Genomic DNA, 14493 nt, shown 5'->3' with positions numbered 1-14493 from the left:
AACCCAATTCTTTCACACTGTGTTAAAGGTAGAGCAGCCAATATTGCTGCCAGGTCAGCTAGCATGATGCTGTAAGTGAGCAGAGGCTGCAAGACCTTGTCTAGGATCAGACATGAAGAAATGTTGATTAGGACTCATTAATCCCCTATTCATTTAGAAAATAATGTAAGTTGGAATTATATTGTTTTAGTGTACTGACCGTGGCTGTTATTGTGTAGCATACAGTAGTGGTGACATAATCAGGCTGCTGGAGAGAAAGAAAAACAATGGCTTTATTCTGAGGGAATATTTTACACTAGCAGTTAAATCTACAATGAAATGACTGCAGGAGCCATAAAACAAGTACATTCAAGGTGCAAATTCCCACTCTGTTTGATCATAATTTCTGTATTTTTTATACTATATTTGAACAGGCCACAAAAAATGTAAATGTTAATAACAGATTTTCTATTAAGTTAGATTATTTACTGCATATTTATGAAAGTTGATTTTAAAGCTTTAAAACAGTTTTGGGTGTTACAGGATAACTTAGTGAGTCAATGCACTGAGACACTGAGTCAGAGGGACAGGTGTGGTGAGGTTTCGCTAAGAGGCAAAAAAAGGTGCCATTGGTCCCTGGTAAAATCACTCTTAAATGTGTGAGAAATTTCCGAAAAATGTGTTGCCAGTAAGTGTAAAAACGATCTACTCAGCATGTAACACTACAAAATCCAGAATGGTCAAATACTTTGTTAGTGCACTTATGTGTCTGAAATGTATTTGTCAGTGTGAAAAATCACTAAAAAGAGTTAAAACATATGCATCCAGACACATGCATCCAAAAATATATGTAAAAAGTGAAAGTAAAAAATACAAGATACAAAGTAAAAGGTATTGGCAGTCTCTTTACAATATCACTTTTCAAGTCTGACCACAAGATGGGGATCTCACACCTGCTTTTCACTGCAGATGCACTGCTCACTTCAAATTGGGTGACTTATTTTTCAGCTTAAACATTGATAGCTTATAGATATTTTTGATTTATAGTACAGGTAAAGAAACATTTACTCATCTTGTGGTTCTTTAGCTGACCTATTAAGAACAACTTTAAAGGAATGCATCAGCACAATGAGCACCAAATACTGCATTACCTTCATTTACCTCATCAAGAACTAATGCTTGATTTAGAGCCATGCCTCCCCAGTAGTGACCTCAGAATAATATATGTGGAGGAGAGAAGTACTGGGACTAGAAATAAAAATAACAGCAAAGGCTACACAGAAGAGATTTTTTTAAAGAACAAATTAGAGTGCAGAAGAGGAGGATGGATATGGGGATATGATTCAGTGAGGTGAGGACGATATGAGGTATTTCTTGAAAAGGAGAGTTTCAGACTCCAAAAGAAAGTGGGAAATAACTGGAGAGGAAAAGATAATCTTTCTAACATCAGAGAAAATACCAGGGAGAACAGTTAAGTCTGTGTGGAGCGATGAGCAGACTACAGGGAATGGCTGGTCAAAAAAGCAGAAAATTTACAAAACTTTCATTTAATTAGGTCTTTGAGTTTTTAATAATTGTAATATAACATTAAGGCTAGTGATATATCCACCCACATAAAAATTCTATCAATCCATCCAAACTGCTCTTAATGTGTCACTACACCTTTTGGCCTTGACCTGACATGTAACACACTTCTCTCATTAAGTAGCTCTGACAGCAGAGAGACAAATCTCTGATCAATAACATCCTCTGTGAGTCCTCTGCAGAGGCAAAAAAACAAACAAAAAACATTTAGACATTAATAGCACTGTTAATCTGTCAGAGCCAGTACTGGCAGATTACAGTTGGAGAAGTCATTGCATTGAACAGTGAAAACTAATTGAGTCTGACACATGTCAGAGCGAGGCATTGCTTGGGCCTGATCTCATCCAAGACATCCTGCTCCTCCCCAGAGAAATCACTGGCCCTGTGGCCTCACCATTGTGAGAAGCTGCATGTACCAATCCATCAAAGGTATAAGTACTGTACCTACCAGTATTGATCTGGTGCTGTCATAAGGTATTGGCTTATTGGATGCCATTATTGTGCTCCACGGCGGGCCTAACATGGCGATGGGGGTGAACATATCTGATGCTGAACACATGATTTTTTTTTTGTCCTTTAAAGGAAACCACAGAAGAAAGAAGATAAGAAGAAAATGTTGGCACCACTTTCTACACAAAATCACAAATTCCGACAATCCATTAATAAGCACTCACATATTTCTCTCTTTATAAGGCATTGTTTAAAGGGTTTAATAAAGGCATTAATAAAGGGTTTTTACAAACCACTTTAGTGATGAATCAAAGAGCAAAAAAGATTAACAAAGTGTCATGCTAGAATTAACAGTAGGATTTTTGACAATTTGGCCACCTCAGAACTGCTCATATTAATAGCTTACTATCATCAATAAAGCCGTTACTTACAACTACTAACTTAAAACTTCATAAGGAATTCTTTATTAGAGAGGGGTATCGAAATGTTCACATCATTACGGTCCAGGGAAGACCATATGGATTTTTTCAGATAAAGTGTTCTTTTTAAGATAAATAAACTATTTTAAAACCAACTAGATTATATGAAAAATGCAGTCATGAAGCTGAAAGCAGGGCTATTTCTCACAGCTTATGAAAAGTTGTTGTTTTAGAGATACATGGCTTTTACAGCACAGTGACAGTATGTTTTAGAATCCACAATATATACTTTAACTAGTACATTTATCTATCTGTGTTAAGAGGACTGTGCCTTTACATACTGATGACTCTATTGCAAGTATCAGATGCGTTGTTACCACCTTCCATGCAACAATTACCCAACGTGAACTATGATGCACAGTTACACTGGTCACTGCATGTCACCACAGATCTGGCATAAAATTCACAGAGATGTGTCAGAAATTAGCATTGTGAGCAGTTGGGCATTGACGGTTGTCTTTCACTGTGAATATCAACCACGGTGCTGGTGAATAAGTCCTTTCTCATCTAATCTCGTCACAAACTCCTACAGAACACTGTGATGTCAGATCCAGTCTGTAAGTTCATGTTCACATATGAGCGTGTCTGCTGTTGAACATACAACTGTTGGACTGAAAGGACCCCTTATGATAAACTTTGTAACACAGTGGATAGTACTTGTTGATGAATGAACTGTCACAGTGATAATTTAGAAGGTCTACTCACTTTCTGGTGTGAATCCTTTGATGACACATTGTCACTGGCTCTCGGTGTTTTAACAGGAGTAGCTGACATGCTAAAATTATGCTCTCTCCATCATTTCACAGTTTTAAACTTTTTTTTAATTAGGCAAACAAACAGGCAAATATTTATATGATTACAATGTTGTGGAATTTGTGTGTATCTTACAGATTTAAGGTCTTGTGTTTATAAGGTCATAACAGATTGGAGACTTAAAATCTAGATCTGATTTGGGGTCAGTTGTGATCAGCTCCTAGTCCAGGTTTTTGGAAATGCTAAAAAAAAAAAAAATCATTCTTTTGTAAACTAGGGTACAAAAGATGTAATGTGTATCAGAATAAATAGTAACAGAGCACAATCAAATATAATAATAGAATAGGTTACACTTTAACCCACCCTGTTTAGCATTTATAAGCACTAAAAACACAAGTTGTAAGGAGATATCTGTGGTTTTGAATGTATTTATCAACAACAATAAGCCCCCCTGTGGGCAACCATAAAAAGAGCCTGGTGTATAAACATATAATAGACATTACATAGACATGACATTACATTAAGTGATAAGATAAAAGCATACATATTACTGTAAAATAAACATCATGAAAACCAAGCCTAAAAAACAGTCCAACCTTTTCCCGACTCAACATTATCACCCTGATTTTGATTAAATGCTGTTATGTATGATTTTGGAATACATACAGTTTAGAACCACATTGCCTGTATAGAGGAAAATAAAACTTATATGTCCATCAAGTTGGAAAACTGTATTTAGTTTACTAAGAAACAGAATAGACCAAAAAAAAAAAAAAAAAAGAAAGAAAGAAAAGGCACACACTCAAACACAAAAATGTAACAAAGAGCAACTGGTGAAACTGCATGCTCATAAAACAATAATAATATAACATAAACAATGTCTAACACTAAAATAGAAGACAAAAAAAAGAAGAAAATAACCTGCAAAACAGTTCTGCATTCTGAAACCTAAGAAGATAAAAATTTTGTTTAAATACTATCACATATGGTTACAGCATACATACAGTATAGACCCACATTGCATGTATATGTCTTAGCTATTCATCAATATTTACTACTGTTCGACAAATCTGCATATAGTATTTGTAGTAATTTACTGGGTACTGAGCAGACCATACGTCTCAGAGGTAAAGGATTAAGAGAGAAATACATACATGATGTCTGGGGAAAGAAATGCCTCTGTTAAACCTTTGCTGTGAGCCCACAAGCATTTATTGCTGCCGTAATGTAGCATGACAGAGAGTATAATCAATAGATGGCACTGTTTCCCAGGCCTTGGCCCTCAACCTTCCTTGATACCCCTTCACATCTCTCTCCCTTTCTCTCTCTTTGCCTTGCTTCTTCTTTTCCCATCTCTCTCCCCCCTTCTCTCTCCTTTCTCTCCATTCTCTCCTGGGAGCCTATAGTTGTTCTGTCTAGAACCCACTTCACTAAAATGTTGAATAGACTCTTGGCCCAAGTATATCTGGAGCCATTTCAAGCAGAATCCTCTGGGGATTCAAACATCATTGCACTTATTCTATCAAAATATAACCGAGCATGGGATAACTGTTTGGGATGAGACAGATGGTGCTGGTCACAATATAAGACATTTATACAATGTTAGAGGCAGATTTATTTGCAATAAAATATGTGGTTTTACATCATGGGGATACAATAAATGTTAGAAGTCAGTGTAGACAGGTTTCTAAACATGCATATTTTATCTTCTACACAGTTTACATACAGATATACTTATACATACTTTATATAATGCCTATGATCTGTAATGTCACCATGTCATTTATGACCAGTTATAATATATACAACCACAATCTCCACTTTTTCACAAGGGAGGAGTGAAATGCCACTCATATACACACCATGACATCCAAAACAGTCCCTGCCAGTATTCTATATATTTTCATTCTTATAATTACATTTAAAACAATGTATTATAAAGTTAGAACTATATAATATTAATGGCCCTGATTTCCTAATCAGCTTTTTTACTATGAGCAATGTGGTCCTCCATGAACACGCTAATGTCTGCCAACCTGGAAAAGTTTGTTATCTCACTTGAGAGATTTATGTGTTTTGTCTGTACTCTTCTCACTGGTTCGAAGTGTGCTAGACTTGGTTGGAAAAAGGTGTGTCTCATACCTTTGAGGAAATGGCAGTATCAGGTGTCGCAATATCTGAATCGGAATCTGTGACAGTTGTGGGTTGTCCATTTACAGTATATTACAGTCTGCTGACAATCAGTTTTAATTAAACCACACCCAAACAGTCCTATGCAACCAGAATAATTTATTCTTTGACATACACATACTGACATAAATAATGCCTATAGCTGTTTAACTTTAACTTTGATTGCTGAACATTTAGTCATGAGTATTTAAGATTACAGAGAAATGCTTAGACTTGCAAAAAGCCCTGCATTTGCAAAAAGCGGCACTTAATGCAGATCCCCTGAGCAGACAGGCTTAGTGACTAACCATTCATGAACGTATAGATATAATATTATAAAACATCTTTGAATGGATAGTAGCACAAGCACAGTGGGAAACAAGGAATGCCTATTAAACTGATCACTTGAGAGATGATTATTACAGTCTGAGAGAGAAATTTAGAGGTTTTTGATGTTTGCAAATTAAAGAACCTTCTTTGACTGGTGTGTGCAATTCCACTGATGTTTTTAGAGATAAAATATACACTATTTTCATTGATGCCCCTAAAGTTGATCTACCTGCAGATGATTGACTGTTGTTTTGTTGCAAAGATGCCTGGCTTGAAACTTACGGTAAGAAATAAGATTAATTAGAGTGCTATGCAGTGCCGTTTGATTAATTATAACACTGATCACAGAATGTGAATGTGTGGAGAGAGAGAAAGAGTGAAGCTTGATTGATGAGTCAATGTGATACCAGGGAAAACCGCCTGAGCGCATGATATTCTCTCTTAAACCCTGAAGCTCACCAGCTGCTTCTTTTTTTTTTTTTGCCTTAAGTGCGCAAACACAATATGTGCTCAGTGTCCTTTTGTTCCATTTTCTTGAAATACAAGAATAACAGGGTTTCAAATAACGTAGCACCCACTTGGATCACATGGGACTAGCCTCTTCACGGAAGTTACACCTGGAGCATAAGACAATCACATTGGTTGCTAGGTAACGGGTCTCCTCATGGTCTCTGCTGTGAGCTTCCAGAGAACCAAGCTTTGCTCTGTGAATCATTCCCTACGCTTGATACGTGAGTGAATATGACCATGAGTGAACCATATACAGTAGAAATCAAGTGTGTGCATGTGTGTGTTCTTCTCCTATTTGTAAAGTTACGTGTCAGTGCAGGATATAGGCCTTTTTCACAGAAAACATTTTGACATGTCACAGTTGGAAAAAACCATAGATGACAATAATAAGCAATAAAATAAATGGCTGAGTTTAGTTGCTTTCATCTTGGTATTGTCTTGGTATTGTGTGTGTAGGCACACCATCACTTGAATCAGGGACACTTGAATCCAACTGAGTCATTGTTAAGTTTATTGGTAACACCTGTGCTTTTCCCCAGTCAAATAATCTGCTGTGAAAAAGACCAAGTGTAAAAAATCCACATAGATGAGGACATTTAACCAGTTCTTGATTCTGCAATAGACTACACAAATCACCTTATTAAGTTGATATGGGAAATATGTTAGCAAACAGCTGTCTACTTACATGTCCTAAGCAAAAATATCTGGCTCTTAAATGCTCCACTGTGTTAACCAGATAGTTGCAAACTTTGTCTGTCTGCCATTTGGTGCTGTACAGGTAGCATACAGCTTCAACCACAATATTAAAGTTGCATACCTAAAACCAAAACAATAAGCTGAGAGATGCTAAAATGCTCCAAAGAGCTGAGGAGAACTGCAGTTCTCATTCATCTATTTGGTTGACACCTTCCAGATTACTCACACTCATTTGAACCATTGTTCATATTAAAATATTGATTGGTGCAACTTTAAAATATGACTTACTTTTAAGATATAATAACAAATAGTTAAAGGTGTGTACTGATAAAGATAAAGGTTTAAGTTACTTTAATCTTTTAGAAAATGAATGCAGCCGATAGAGGTCTGCAATGTGAGAATGTGCATGTAGCACGATATATAACCTGCAGTAAATCTCTCTGTGATTAACAGACAGTGGCCCTCATTTTGAGGAGTGCTCTCCTTTGACTAGTCAAATGAATGGTTTATTATGATGGAGACGATAGGACTGAAATCTGCCTGAATGCTTCTCCGGCTCTACTCAATAGTGTCGTTTTCCTCTCCTCATCAATTCTAGCCATCTGTTGCTCTTTTCATGTCTGTCCATCCCCAGTTTGGCCCTGGAAACTTGCATGTTTTGAAGCATTGGATTAGTGTTAGAAATATTAATTTATCCATTTCAAATGTGCCATAACAACTTAACTTTAAAGCGCTGCCACCATTTTAAAAAATAGTGCCACAAAGTTGAACATTGCACAAATGACACAAGCATTGCTAACCCTAATTTAAAGGGTCGATTCACCCAAATCACCAAAACAAAACAACAACAACAAAAAAAAAATTCCCACTTACATCTGGTGGAATCTAGTCATGCAGATAGTTCTGGCTTTTATGTGCCCTGGTTTTAAGACATCCATGTCCATTCAGATATTTCTTGGGTAGAAAGTCCAATGAAAATTGTTCACAGTGAGATCTGTAAATTATCCACAGTAACCAGAACATTGTTTCTGGAAACACATGTTGTTGTTTAAGTTTTTTAAGGACAATTTCAAAGCCAGATGCCACCAGGACCTCTATCTATATCTATCTCCCTTGTTGCCTCATTCCAAATGTTTTAGATTTTATCTGGATCTTCATTCTCCAGGAGATTCAAATTCAACCATTGTTTCTCCCCATGCGTCTTTGTCTCTTCTCCGTCTGTGTGAATGGTGTCAGTGAGTTTTGCCTCTTGTATGTTTGTATATTCGGTCCTCTATCCAGGTCTTCACACAAGAGAGACGAGGTTATGTTTGGCAGAAACTGTAAACTGCTCGGCATCTTCCTCGACCCATATTCTATACATTTGCGTGCATTTATTAGGAGCACCTGTCATTTATGTATGTCATTTATTTACATTCATGTACTCATCCAATCAGCCAATCATGTGGCAGTGGTGCAATGCATAAAATCATGCAGACACAGGTCAGGAACTTCAGTTAATACACACATCAAACACCAGAATGGAGAAAAAATGTGACAGTGGCATGAGTGTTGGTGCCAGACAGGGTTGAGTATTTCTGAAACTCCTGATCTCCTGGATTTCCACAGAGAGTCTCTAGAGTTTCTTTAGAACTGTGTGAAAAACAAAACATCCAGTGAGCTGCAGCTCTGTGGATGGAAACGCCTTGTCAGAGAGGTCAGAGTAGAATAACCAGACTGGTTGGAGCTGTGAAAAAGGCCACTGTAACTCAGATAATCACTCTTTACAATTGTGGTGAGTAGAAAAGCATCTCAGAATGTACAACTTTGTGGTGGCTGGGATACAACAGCAGAGAACCATGTTGGGTTCCACTCCTGTCAGCCAAGAACAGAAATCTGAGGTTGCAGTGGGTACAGGCTCACCAAAACTGGACAGCTGAGGACTGGAAAAATGTAGCCTGGACTAATAAATCTCAATTTGTGATGATCCATGTAGATGGTAGGGTCAGGATTTGGCATCAAAAGCATGAATCAACAGACCCAACCTGCCCTGTGTCAACGGTCCAGGTTGCTGCTGCTGCTGGTGGTGTAATGGCGTGAGGGATTGTTTTCTTGGCAAACTCTGGGCCCCTTAGTACCAATCAAACATGGTTTGAATGCCACAGCCTCATCTCAAACTGGTTTCATGAACATGACAGTGATTTCAGTGTACTTCAGTGGCCTGTCCAGTCACCAGATCTGAATCCAGTACAACACCTTTGGGATCTCGTAGAATGGGAGATTGGCAACATGAATGTGCAGCTGACAAATCTGCATAAATGATGTGATGCAATCATGTCAACATGTAATCTCAAAGGAATGTTTCCAACATTTTGTGGAATCCATGCCACAAAGGACTGAAGCTGTTTTGAGAGCAAAGGGAGCCCATACCCAGTATTAGTATGGTCCTAATAAAAATTTCAGTCAGTGTATGTTTGCAGTCTATCCATGACATTGTCCTTCTGATTTTCCATATTGCAATTTTACCATTGTCAGCCTATTCTATGCATACAAGATATATGCTCTTCTTGTTTCCTTGATAAAGGTCTCTTTTTGGGGAGTTTTACCATAGCCCATTCCAGTGCCTAAGGGTAGAGGGTGTTGTTGTACCACAGACTGTGAAGCCCTTTGAAGTAAATTTGTGATTTCGGTTAAATGAATAAAACTGACTAAACTTGACTTGAGCAAGCAAAAAATATGTTATTTTATAATTTGGAGGAACTGACCCTTTACCCATGAGGTCCTATGAAGTAACTGATTCCTGATGTCATGTCTAACAGATATTTCTTGCCAGTTGCACAGTAGTTGGGGTTTAAATGAGGCACATAAGGTGATCTAGAGGACTACTGCTGATTTATCTTGGACTGGGACACTGTTGTGGTGCTACAGTTTGGCACAGCTGCTCTCGTAAAATGTTTTGATACCTCCAATAAGAGTTCAGTGTTTTACTGTGATTAAATCCCCCAGGCCTGTTTGCAGTAAAATCTCTCTCTCTCTCCCCCTCCCACATCCTCACTGTTTGCCTCTCTGCCTCCCTCGTCATTCTCATTCTCTCCCACTCTTTACCTCGAGTGACCTACACACAACAAGACATAGGTCACCGAGTTTGAGTCTGTGTCGTCAGTACAGAGGCCCGATTAAAACCCTCATAACTGTCTTTAACTGAAGTCACACCAAATAATTATAAGCATTTTTTTTTTATGTCAAATGGCATGTCTGCATTATTGGATTTATTCTTCACCTCTGCCAGAGTGCAGAGGCTACACAGTATGGGATCTTCTCTGTTGATCTCAGTTGTTTTTTCTGACTGTGATGAGGATATTTCTTCAACTTACAGTTTGATTGGTCCAAAATTACATGTGTACATTTAAGCTACAAAAAACACCAACAGAAATCAGTAAATCTCCTGTCCCATCAGTCATACATGCACTTTTTGCTATACACCTTTGTGTTCTTAACAGGGAGAAATTTGATGATTTTGGTGACCTCATGATCTTTTGCTTAACACCACTATCAGGACACACTTTGGCTTTCTTGATAACTATTTCTCTTTTTTATATATAGCACACTGTAGAGTCTGCAAATGTTGACTAACTGGGGAGACTGGCGTCAACAACTCGCATCAAAATGTGATTTAAAAATGGCAAGAGCAGCTCTACGGGCAGTTGTACGAATCAGAGCAATCTGTTGTACCTCATTACCTAATTAACTTATCAAATTTGCTAGAGGTTGGAATGGTGGTCAGAGGTGACACTACTAACATCTCGTTCAATATCTCTGCCACTGGGTTTGCTCTGTGTAGAAACACCACTGTCAAATTGTCAAACAGAAAAAAAACCCACATTTGACCTCTTTTTTTCTTTTTCAGGGACTCTGTTATATCTAAACCCATTTCCTTTCACTCTCTGTACTGCCTTATGACTGACTCCATTTAGCCCACATTTGTCCTTTGACGATGACTGATTGTTAACCAAATGCCCTAATTGTTTAATTAGGTTGGGGCCAGGGAGCTGTGGCAGCTGTGGCGTGATTCATGTATGGTGCATTTTCAGCAGCAGTAATGGGTGTTTGGCAGGCGGGGGGGGCGGGGGGCACAAGGAGTGATGCGGCCTTTGGCAGGAGAGCTGGCATCTGTCACCCATGTCAGCATAATGGGAGTGAGAAAGGCAGTCCAAAAATGCTGCCAGGTAACCCACAGCCTCCATTTTTCACAGCAGTTGAGTTGAAACAGGTTAAATCTGAATTTTTATGACTTTTAAGCAAATCAGCCAATATCTGTAGCTCTTCTGTCTCCATCTTCCAAAATGTCTCTAAATGCAATAACATACTGTTCATCAATTGCAAATTTAGGTGGGACTATCCCTTTAACATTTCTAGGTCTACCTCTCAGCTCCTACTGTCATCAACATAAAAGGACATAACACAGTACAACTAAATAAAGAGGTACAAATACTGTACCTTTTGATTTTGTGCCCATCTTGAGTCTAGATGAGCCATCAACAGCAAAAGTCACATGTATCCCTGGAGCTCCATGAGCTGGCTGTGCTTAGCGCTTGTTGAAGTAAATATTAATAGACAAGGCAAGAGCACTGGCTTGAATATTTCAAATCAGAGAGGCTGTACCGTGTGACTGAGTCCAGGCCTGTGTGCGATCCATTAGTTCTGTGTTCTCCACTACAACCATCCCCAGGGCAGTGGCACCCAGCGGAGTACAGTACTGTCCTGGCAATCTCAGGCACCAGTGTTTCCTCACCGCCAGTTGACTTTCCAAGGGTCATATTACCGTGGGCAGAGGTGAACCAAATTTTGAGAGGCCTGGTTTCAATAGTGTCTGTGTCATTCTCTGCCTGATGTTCACCTCCCTTCTACGCTCTGTCATGGGCAGGCAAACAGGCACACATTGTCTTGCCAAACAAATTATGGCATTATAAAGTTGGTATGGTGAAAACGTTAGAAAACAATTGCCACTGACACATCCAGGAAACAACCGGAGCCACTTGACGAAGTAAGTTCAGTATACACTGTTCCTATGGCTCTATTTGGGCCTTCACCAAGTGTTAATTACTGAGTGGATCTGTTATTTGCTAAAGGCTTCACTAGCTATTTGCTTTGTCTTTCTGCAGTTTGGTGTTGGGCAGATGGCGTACAATTAGTTTTTCATTGAAAACTGCTGCCTGCTGTGGTTGTAAATTATGCTATTAGAGGTACTGTATTAGAGTAAACCAAAACAGTGAAATCTTATCCATAAAGTCAAAACAATGAGCTCAAAGAAGGTTAAACACTCAGTAGAGCTGAGGATGACACAGTTGGATGATATGTGATTTGACCTTTGTTAATATTATTCTAAAAGGAGCATTGTTGACATTGCATGTATTCCTCCTACAAATGGGGATGCCACATCAACAAAATATTCATTAGGTTCATTTTGGAGCTCAAAGATAAACAACCTATTTTGTTAAGTATGAGAGCCAATTTGGATTCAGGTTCACATTAAGATTCTGTTTAGTGGTAGTCTTGAATTTCATCTTAATACACTTCAATTTCCTCATATTCAGTGTTTTTTACCAAAACACATCCTTAAGGTCCAACATACTGTAAACACTGGAAGCATTTTCTACACCACAAAACATTTGCAGAGCCTTTTGTGAATGATTTAAACCTGAACAGTTTCAACTTGTATTCTTCTTTTGTCCTTAATTAGTATTGCTACCTTTTACAGCATATTAATGCCACTCACTGCTGATTTAAATTACTGCCTGCTGCATTTTGTCAGAATGTATATGATGGCATAAGTTCAACTGATATAGAACTTGCTCAACATTTCTCTATAGCCCAAAATGCCACAATTAACCTACAACTTCTTACGTTTCTTTATATCTTATGTGCTCAAAGAATGGGCTAAATAAATATTTTGATGTAGTAATCAAATTTTTGTTTGTTTAAATTCCACTCTACATTCATTTTCTTGTAATTGTGCTAGTGAGTTATTGTCTTGGTCTCTGGCATCAGCATTGTTTCTGAGATGCAAAGCAAATTGAGTTAGACAGTTTTTATTAGGAAATGTGGTGTTGCTGAATAAAGCTTTATGTTTGACAGACTTATGGTCAGCTTTGTCAAGGTGCTGCCAGAGTTTTATGGCTCTTATTTTGGATTGCAAGGGAAAGATTTCCACTTCTAGCTTGGAGCATTTCTATTTACACCGAGGACTAATTTGCAGCAGCCTTCCAAAGCCAGCATCTGATCACGAAAGCTGAGCCCACAAGATTTAGGTTTGTTTCAGTGAAGTTAGATTTGTAGACATTCACCTTAAAAGATCCCTGCTAAATGTTCCTCCCATTTATTGATGTATGCATAACAGAAAACCACCCAATCCTATACCTCCTATAACGCAACACAATTGTTTCTTTTGTCATACACTCCTTCACTCATAAACATCAGTCTTTCAAAATCAATTAAATTTCAAAATTTCAAAATCACCTGGGTAACATCACCAGTAAGCACAGGTTAGGTCACTTGAGCAGTTTCCTGACTTGCGAAAGCTTCTCCAGATCCACAGTAGAGGCTGTACAACTGCTTTCTCAGGCAAGGTCAGGGTTAGCTCTCCCTAGTGCCACCCTGACTTTGTGAGTTTTTGTCTTCCAAAATGTTTCTAAAAATTTCCTTTATTAGAAAGTGACAGTGTAGATTCATACAGGATGTGTGGCAAAGGTCTGCAGCTAAAATCCAACCACAGACATTGCGATTATGTTATGTGTCTCTGCCACTAAGCCATCTCTATGTTGACTTTACATTATATTCATTTGGCAGATGCTTTTGTCCACAGAAACATACAAAAATGCATTCAGACCACATAAAGGCAAGAGCTACATATACAAATTTAGCATGTAGTGTAGTGTATCTGCTTTAAACAAAATAAAAGCATGATCAGTGCTACAGAGGAAGTGTTTATAGATGAATTTATTTCCTGGCTTTGACTTCAAGAATTAGTGTCCCCCTTAAATCAATCACTTCATTATGACAAATTGCTGTACTAGCATTCTGAGAAATACTCTCAATAGCTTTGATCTCTAATTTGAATACTGATGTGATTTCAAATGCACATGTACATACATTAACCAGAACTTTCACTACCATGTTGTTTGAATGTCTTGACAAACTGTGTGGAGGTTATGTTTGAGTAAACACAGAGCTGTGGATTGATTGTATGGCCAGAATCCTGTATGACTTGTAGGTCCAACTCCATATTACTACTGTAACTCCCTAAGGGGAAGTATAGAGCCAAGCATATACTTTTTTTTTAATTTACAGCTATACTCTGAGATACAGATTGGATATTAGACTGAGAAAAATTGTAGTTGTATTGTTTGTGTGTATCACATTTGAGCTATTTTCCCAGATGGGAAGAAAAAATTAAAATACCAGTTATCATTAAGTTGTTTTACAGTAGATGCACTTGGTATTTCACGCCTATGGCATGCATTTTTGACACTGTATGTGACACTTTTTTGCTCGGGTGTTTTTTTCT

Source organism: Lates calcarifer, linkage group LG5 (assembly GCF_001640805.2).
Source record: "Lates calcarifer isolate ASB-BC8 linkage group LG5, TLL_Latcal_v3, whole genome shotgun sequence".
NCBI lineage: Eukaryota > Metazoa > Chordata > Actinopteri > Centropomidae > Lates > Lates calcarifer.
The sequence above is the reverse complement of the archived record's forward strand: the minus strand, read 5'-3'. Positions refer to the sequence as shown.